General features: G+C 36.3%; 1 protein-coding gene across 1 annotated transcript in view; it reads right to left on the reverse strand.

Moving 5' to 3' along the window:
• The window catches only part of me1 (malic enzyme 1, NADP(+)-dependent, cytosolic), an 81,239-nt gene that overhangs the window by 19,045 nt on the left and 52,848 nt on the right, over positions 1 to 9,346 (reverse strand). The gene's annotated exons all lie outside the window — the stretch shown is intronic.

Genomic DNA, 9,346 nt, shown 5'->3' on the forward strand with positions numbered 1-9,346 from the left:
TGTCAAATAGATTAAATTAAGCATTCAGTAATTAATTAATATTCAAATGCTTGGCTTGATTGTTATGAAGGAGAAAGATTGTGGTTATTTAAAAAAACACCCGTCTACTATTTGCTTGCCTATTTTCACAAATATTTAGCAACACCATCTTCTGGAAAATGGAAACATCTGAAGAACACAATATATTTAGAACTATTTCTTCAGAAACCAATGAGTCAAAGGACGTCTTCACAATCAAGTGGTGAGAACAACCAAAAATGAAAGAAAGGAAAACATCTTATTGTAAGTTAACTGTGTCAACAGTTAAATGGCTGAGGTGAACCAAGACAATAAACTGTAGTGGTTTTATATCCCTGCTGACATCATTAGGTCTTGTTTGCTCTGTGCTTCCTCCAGAATACTCACATTATAAATATTTGTCAACACTTTGATAAGAAGTCTGATATTTTCTGATTGCTGAGTTTATCTTATGACTTTAAAGTATATTTTATCTTACGCTGCACAACAATGGTTAGTAACTATTCAGAGGGAAGTGGCTAAAATATATAGATTTGTGTATTCTTCATATACTTTTTCTACTGGGTCATTAACCAATCATGTTTCATGTTTATGCTCCAGTTAACAGCAGTAGTAAGTAGGAAAAAGGATGATGACTCACCAAAGTAAACCTAAAGTATAACAGGAGAAAATGTCAGTTTTGTCTCGTGTTGTTTACGAATGCCTTTGCTTCACTTGGATGTTCCTGTTTGGGACAGGAAGTCTTTTATTTTGAAAGAAAGTCATATGAACTTCTGTCAAAAATAAAAATGGACTTTACACTTTGAGAAAATTCAAGTCAATCTTCATATTTATGTATTTATTTGTGCCCAAACATAAATATAATTCACATTTATTATAAAAATTGACAATGTAATGATGCAAAGTAGTATCAAATTTTTCTACAAGGGTAAAAAAAAATTGCAGGATAATAAATTTGTGATTTAAAATGTGCAATTTTACAAGGAAAAAAAATGAAAATAATGTACATTTAAAAAAAAAAAAAACTAAAGCTGATCAAGCAAATTTTATTGAGTGTGGTGTCCATACGGTTGCTCTAAAAAGTCAGCGTCATAAATTAAGATAATAGTATGCATTGTTTTTGTTAAAATATTTTAAAGCGTGGCTTATTTTCTTGTAAAATGATATCTTTTTGAAGCATAATGTCAGGGCTCTGTCTCCCCTCTGGTCACGTGTGTCTCCAGAGTTCTAACTCACCTGACTCCAATCGGACAATCACCCACCTGTTACCAGTACAGAGCCTCACTCAGTGTGAAGTATAGTCTGTGCCTCTGAGGCTGCTTCACTGAGTGTTTCTAAAGTCTAAACACGGCTGGTCTTCTGGTCTGACCCTTCCTATTCTCTGATGACCCTCGTCTGGAATCTGACAACTCTCGTGTCGTTCTGGAGGATTCCATGTTCGTACCAGACCTCTGCTCATCTAACCTTGGTCTAGCTTTGTGGACTTTTAGCTGTGCTTCATTCCTGTCTGAACTAATAAATCTGCTGCATGTGGAACCATCTGTCTGCTAGTCTGTGACACATAAGTTTCTGACTTTTCTCTAGGAAATTTGTGATTTTGCTTTATTAATTGTATAACTTCTTTCTCACAAATATACAACTCTATTAAAAAAAGTGACTTCCTTCTCATAATTTTATTACCTCATTCTCATATGTAAATAAATAAATCTGGTGGTCTTGATACTCATAAGCCATATTTTTTAACAAAGTCAAAGTAAAACAAAATAGACTAACACACCTACAAAAGCAGCTGTTTTTTAAACTAATGCCACAATTACACTTTTAACAATACCCAAACTAGGTGTGGATCTTTAATTTTGTTCTGTAATTCTGGATTTTAACTAGGAAGTAAAGTACTAAAAAAGCAGCAATAACAATATAATCTCAGAGGTAAGTTGGACAGTGAAAACGGTTCTATAAATGTACCAAACCAGCAGTTCAATGGCCTCTCTGAGGAAGAACTGGATCAGTTGTTCTTGAGCATGTGACTTTCTCGTTTGCCGAGGCAACAAAACAATAACAGAACTTCTGACTTCAGTGTTAATGTGTTGTCTGAAATAATTAAAACGTATGTAAGGTAAAAAGAAATTTTGACACACAGATGACTTCCCGTTGGAAGGGTGAGCTGGCACACAGTGTAAACAGATGCCAATCAACAGAGAGAAAATCAACTTCACTTCAAGCTTGACCTCCAATATTTTTAACTTCTAAAGGTTTCTGACCTCATGTGAAACAATAGAACGCCTCACTGGAGCAGACGGCCCTCATTTCCACAGATGATAATTAAACGGTTCCTCAAAGACCGAAGAAGCCACCTTTCCATGGCAGAGTCGTGTCTGTCATGTCCAAGAGCAGTTCCAAAGGTTTATTTGGAGGGACATTCATTACAGGGCTACAAGTCTTCTGCTGGAGAATCGTTGGTGGATTATAAGATGGCCAAGTTCAACAGCAACCAAAACAAGCAAAACGTTTTTAAAAGATCCCCAAGGAGGGGGCCTCGTTTCAGAGGGGAATTTTGGTGGTCATTTCACAAAAATGATGCATCTACTCACAAGGAGAAAGAGGAGAAATGTTCTGAGAATAGCTTCATATTTCTGTGGGCCGTTAGGTTCATTTGGACATGGACTGAACGGCTTCGGAGGGTCATAGAGGTCAGCCCCTAAGCAAATTCAACTTATCTGACCTCACTGACTCTGAGCTGAACTGCTGACATGAGTTGTCTTCTGTCACTGTGTGTCTGTTGCAGACTGCACCTTCTTCATTCTGAGCAATCCCTTTCCTCCGAGGAGTCCATTAATCCTCACGGCTGAAGTTCATGTATGTAAGAGGCTCACACTATTCTTAGTTCCTGTCATCCAGATGGTCAGAGTAGAACAATCTTTATGCTTTTTGACTCCAGTTTTGCCTAAACACTGAAAACTAATCATTTATAAATTGAGAATTTTTGTTCCCCCAATAGAACATCTACCTTCATCACAGATGTTTAAGTTGCTTTTTTTCATTTAAAAGACTGGCTAAGGTGTAAAAAGTCAAGGTTGTCTGTTGATGATGATCTCTTTATGTTAACTCTATTCTCATCCACATCAACAAAAACAAACTTACTTTTGATTGTTCAGTATCATTTTTGTATCCTCAAAAAGTTACAAAAGTTTAATAATACATTTTGTCACTCATTTGAAAAAGTAGAGTTAAAAACTTAAATTGGAATATATAAAGCCTTTTTATCTTGTAACCTTCAATCTCGTAAACTATAAGGGATAAAAACCTCTAATTCAGTGGCTTAGAAAATTAGAATATAGTACCAAAAAGTTGGAAACTCATGGTGCCACAAAACAATCAGTTAATTACCTGCAAAGGTTTCCTGAGCCTTTAATGGTCTCTTAGTAGCTACATATATTTGCTGATGTGATACATTTCCAGATGACATTCATCAACACCCTTCACAATGAGAACAAGCCATTAAAGGTTGTTACTAAACTAGCTGGTTGTTCACAAAGTGTGGTATCCAAGCATAATTACGGAAAATTGAGTGAAAGGAGAAAGTGTTGCAGGAAAAAGTGCAGTGTTAATGGGGCTGTCACGTGAAAGTCATTTAATAAAGTAGGGGAGCATTACGAGGCCAGAATCAAGAGTTATCTCACTCAGAAGGATTCTAGAGCTGGGCTAGAAAGGCTGCATTCCCTGAATTATGGAGAAATAGAACTGGATTGTTGCTAAATGGTCCAAAGTTTCAGTTAGAAATGGTAAAAGGTGTGTTCTTGTATAGCGCTTTCCTCGAAGGCCATTTGGGGTTCAGTGTCTTGCCAAAGAACACTTCAACACATGGCTGAGCAAGGCGGGAATATTTCAATCAGAAGTTGACCGCTCCACCACTGCTCCATGGCCCCCCCAAAAAGCAATTATTGATTTACATTTGGAAATTAAAGTTCCAGAGTTTGGTGGAAGATTGGAGAGCCACAAAATCCAAACTACTTCAAATCCAGTGTGAAGTTTCCACAGTCAGTGTTGGTTTGAGACACCATGTCATCTCCTGGTGATGATCTACTGTTTTTGGAAGTCAACAATCGATGCTATAGGACAGGGGTCTGTCTGCAACCTTCAAGTCTGAGAGAGCCATTCTGGTTGATTCTCACTGACTACAACCCAGTAGGAGCCACAAAGTCTTCCTTCATCCTTTAAAACATTAAGACGCTGATTTGTATTTATGCTTTTGTTACTACTATGATACATAAATTTATTTTGCATGAATAAAACACAAACATTAAAAGAAAATAACTGTTTTTTTAACTTTTGGCAGTAGTTCCTTTCAAAATAAAAGACACCCTGCCACATATGATCGTCTCAATGCAGCAAAATTAGTAGTAGCAAGTGTACTGCCAGCAGTGATTACATAAAAATAGTTAATTTCACTGTTGTTGCTGCATCTCTGCCAGAATTGTGAATCTAACAAACCAAAAATGAAATTCGAGCTAATTAAGTGACCCCTGACAAATTTTTTAACACACTTAAAATTCATATTTTTTGGGAAATAGAAAGTGTGCATTATAATCTGGTGCACCTTAATACTGGTTGTGCTTATTGACGTCCATTGATTTTTTGTAGAACAGGAGAGGACACACAAAAATGTGTCAAAATGTTGTGGTTCAACTGATACGCAATGTCCTTCAGCTGTTTGTAAATAAGTTAAAGTTTAGTTAGTTAGTTTACTTTTTTTCCCCCTTTACAACTTTCTTACTTCATACTTTACAGTTACTTTTTTTGGTAAGCTGTTGCACACTTCTTAAATGTCTCCAGCTGTGCCAGTCACTATGGTGTTAATGTGCTTGATGGTTGACAAAGTATCTGAACCTAATAAATAAATAATAAAAAATGGATAAACTGTTAAATTGAAAATAAGACACACCAGACCCAACAATTCATCTGACCTGAAGGTAACTATCAACAAAACCTGGGTTTCTGTTTCACCTCTGCAAAGTCACAGGATGACCATAATGCACTGATGTAGTATTTCATGTACTGATGTAGTATTTTATGTACTGATGTAGTATTTCATGTACTGATGTAGTATTTCATGTACTGATGTAGTATTTTATGCACTGATGTAGTATTTCATGTACTGATGTAGTATTTTATGCATTGATGTAGTATTTCATGCACTGATGTAGTATTTCATGCACTGATGTTGTATTTCATGTACTGATGTAGTATTTCATGTACTGATGTAGTATTTTATGCGCTGATCTTTCATGCACTGGTTTAGTATTTTATACAAAAGGAGGTCTAACCACATATTAAGTGCATAGAAATAAACTTCATTTTCTGAAAACTGACAGGAGTTCTTAAAAACATTTTTTTTTCATTAATCCAATCTTTTTGCTGATGATATTCAAATTTCTCAGACACCAAATTGTAGAGTTTATAACTATACTAATATAAAATGCAAATAACAAAGGCTTGAAGGATTTAAATCTGTGTGCAATGATTCTATATAAAGCAAGTTTTTGATTTATTGAATTGACTGACAAAAATATTAAACGTTTTTTGATATTTGAATCTTTGGGATGTATCTGCAGCTAAAAATACTCTTGAATTTATGTGATCAACATGAAGCTACAGCCAGCAGATGTTCAGATCATGTTTTAAAATATTAAAAGCCTTTCATCTAATGCTTTTTCATTCATGTTACAATGTTGGCCCTTGTATATGGTTCTAAAATCTTTAAGTAGACTTGTAAACATAACTAAGTTGGTTTTAGAAGAAGACGTTCTGGAGATGTTGGCTGTGCGTTTCCCTCTCCTGATATGGGAGTTGTAGAGAAATCATTCAAATCCAAACAAAAATGTTGAAGGAAAGTACAGGCGCGTCTGGGTCGTGGGATCCGCCTGTTGGACTCTTTGGCTCTGTGCCTGCTCCGGTCTCTCTACCCCTTCAGCCACTCAAGGGCACATATAATCCCATAATAACGGTCATTTTAATAATTAGCCAGAGCTACGGTGCTTCATATTCTCCCAACCCCCCCATTCCGCCCCATCATTCCTTCAGGGTCTGCAGATTGAGAAGCAGCAGGCAAACCCGACTCCCATGTTGGGAGGATTGCAAAGAATCACACATCCTTCTCTCATTTCACTGAATCTGTCATCTCTGCAGGGGATCAGGAGAATGTGTGTCGGAGCAAAATCTGACGAATATCAGTATCATTGTGTGATAGAATATTTAATCTCATTTTTAAACTGTTAAAGTCCATTCTACCTCCATGAGAAGTTTAATTAAATAGTTCAGCGGTTTCGACATTTTGTGGCTGGACATTTGTCGGAGAGAGGCAGCCTATCCCACTCATTATTCCATGTTTTTACTGTAAACCTTCTCTCACAGAAGAACATTTGAATCAGACAGATTCAAGGTAAAAGGGTGGAAAAGGGAATTAACATTTTTATGCTTCATTTCAGAGCAAACTAACCAAATCCTCAATCTGTCAAACCATTTGACAGCTGGCAAACAAGCTGCTGAAAAATTGGGAATGAGAGCCAAAATGGGTAATTTTATCTTTAAAAACTTTTCCCAGCACAGCACCGAAATGAAGATTTTTCTTAAGGTGGATCAGGACTTTTTAGTAATGGAGTCTTAAGCGCCCTAAACAAATATCAAAGTGGTTTCAAAATTATGCTCAGTTTACTTCAGTTCAAGACAATCTCTGGTTGATCTCTTTAACCCTAGAATATTTTCGCTAGAAAAAGTCACACCATCACTTTTTCCAGGTAATTTTTATCCAATATAATATACCCAATGAAAGGTATTTGTCATAAAACAAAATAGATCAAATTAGAGCAGTTATTTTCTTTTATTTTCAACTGTTTATTGAACAAAATGGGAAATAGAAATATAGGAAGATCCTAAAAACATGCTTAAAAATGATTGAAAAATTAGGAATTTTATAAGAAAAAAAAATCCTGAAAAAATATTGATACTGGAGACTTGGCCTTTGGTCTACCCATTCCTGGACATGTGGGACTTTACCCAGGGACCATGACACTCAGAAAAATGCAACATATTGAAGTTGATTTGGGTGATTGGCTGGGTTAAAAATCACCCAGAGATAGTGCTCTAGGGCAGGGGTCCCCAAACTACGGCCCCCGGGCCGGAAACGGCCCACCTCCACATTTGGCCCGGCCCCCAAATCAGAGACACATGATTTTTTTAATATTCAATCTTTCAAAGTAAAATAAACAGAAAAAATAAAAAAATTAAATGACTGTTTCATATAATTATCATTTTCTAAACTGCTAGAGAAAAAACAATCATTTTTCCCATTAAAGTATTGAATCGAAAATGGAACCAACAGATAAGAAACAATAAAATTGAATGTTTTAAGATTTCTGACAATAAAGTACTTCTGGTCACCAGGAAGTAGTTTGTGTGGCGTTGTCGCAATCATTTATTTGGCAACTTTTGCAGACAATTAAGTAAAACTGGCCCAAAAAATGATTGTTCTTTTTCTATAGCAGTTTAGAATAGGCTTACGTTACTTAACATGAGTGCAGAACGATGGACACGGAAAGGCTTAAAGCTGTTTCCCCAGAAACAGTAGATACACCGATGCAGGCAGTCCAAGAAGAAGCACTTTCAGCAAAAGAGGTGGCATTTGGTAGCATTTTGGATTCAAAATGTCTGACGATTAGCAGAAGACAGCAATATGTAAACTGTACTAGGAGGCTATTCCCGCACCGATGCTAACACAACAAACCGTCTATCATTCAAGGACAGTCCACGAAAATGAACATATGAAATTACAAAAGATAAGGGCTGTGGAACAGGACTGTAACAAATATCTGAGCGCTCGGATTCTCTGGATCTGCTCCCAAAAGTTTGACTATGAATATTCGCGACGTCCAAATCTTTGATTAACGATCGTTATAAATATAGAACAGTACAGTCAATTATCATGCAATAAAATATTGATTGCTCTGAAATACAGAATAATGTTGTATTTCAATTTATGAAATAAAACAAAGCCAAATAAGTAAACAAATCTTCAAGATAAAATGTCAGTGAAGCTTCCTGTTTTCAAAATAAAACTAGAGTTTTTTTTGCATAACTGAAAATATACTTTATTGTTTTACATCCTTATATATATATATATATATATTGTGATATCATGTTTTTCATATATCCCTGCACTCGGTTGACATACAGGTACCAAACAGTTTTAACCACTAGAAGTGTATTTTCACCTAAAACCTTGTTAAATGTATTCAATCAAAGCTGAGTTTTGCAAGAATCAGAAAGGTTTCAATTCACACATCACTGAAACTCCCTCTGAGACCAATAAGGCTCATGGTCAGAGTGTGAGATAATTTACGCTTTATCCAATTCCAAACATATTAAAACGATAAAGATATAAAATAAAAGTAATTTGACTTACTTTTAATCAACCTTTTGGGATTAATATGCTTCTTATGCAAGAAACTTCTGAAGTCAGCCAATAAGTTGCAATAAAGTGGATATAAAGTGACCTCAGGACATAAGTGATGGCCAGATTTATTTTTTTTTTATTCTGTCCAGAATGTTTTCTTTTCTGATTTATTCGTGTTTGTTAAAATAATCTATTTACCTTGATTTGCAAACCCATCAAAGCTCTGCAGTATCTCTTACTTTTAATCCACTGAAGTATCTTCTTGGACAGGAGTTAAACTGACCTAAAGAGTGTTTTGGAAAAAGGAGGACAGCTTCTGAACTTGAAGCTCAGTTCTGTCAGACACACTGGCAACAGAAGAAGCTGCTCCCTTCTGTCGAGCTCTGGAGTTTGTGCTCAATAAACAACCAGGTTAAAACCGGGTTAAAAGCATCCGTTGGTGTGCTTTCTCGTTCACGTAGGATGAAGACTGCAGCAGAGAGCAGTGAACAGTGACAGCTTTGATTCTGGCTGCTGTTCACACAGCTGGCAGAGGAGAGAGGTGCTTTCCCCACTGGCGTTCGTCAGTGGAATTGCTTAGTTCACTCATGCAAAGGGCGTTTTCTGGTTTTTAAGTGGGAAAACTGGCCTGCACACAAATAAGCCAAAGCCCACCTGACTTGGGTGGATTGACCGCTTTATTTTGATTTTTCCTTACCAGAAAAAATACATGGAGAACGGCAATTTAACCCTTTAACACCAGAGCTCCAGTGTTTAGGGTCTTTGATTTACTGTAACTTTTTTATTGTTTGCACAATCAACGTAATTCCAGTGGATTGTGAAGGAGAAAAGCAGCTTGCGTCGCTTCTCCCCTTCAGAATCCACTGGAATTACGTTGAT

The sequence above is a fragment of the Oryzias melastigma genome, linkage group LG16 (assembly GCF_002922805.2).
Source record: "Oryzias melastigma strain HK-1 linkage group LG16, ASM292280v2, whole genome shotgun sequence".
NCBI lineage: Eukaryota > Metazoa > Chordata > Actinopteri > Beloniformes > Adrianichthyidae > Oryzias > Oryzias melastigma.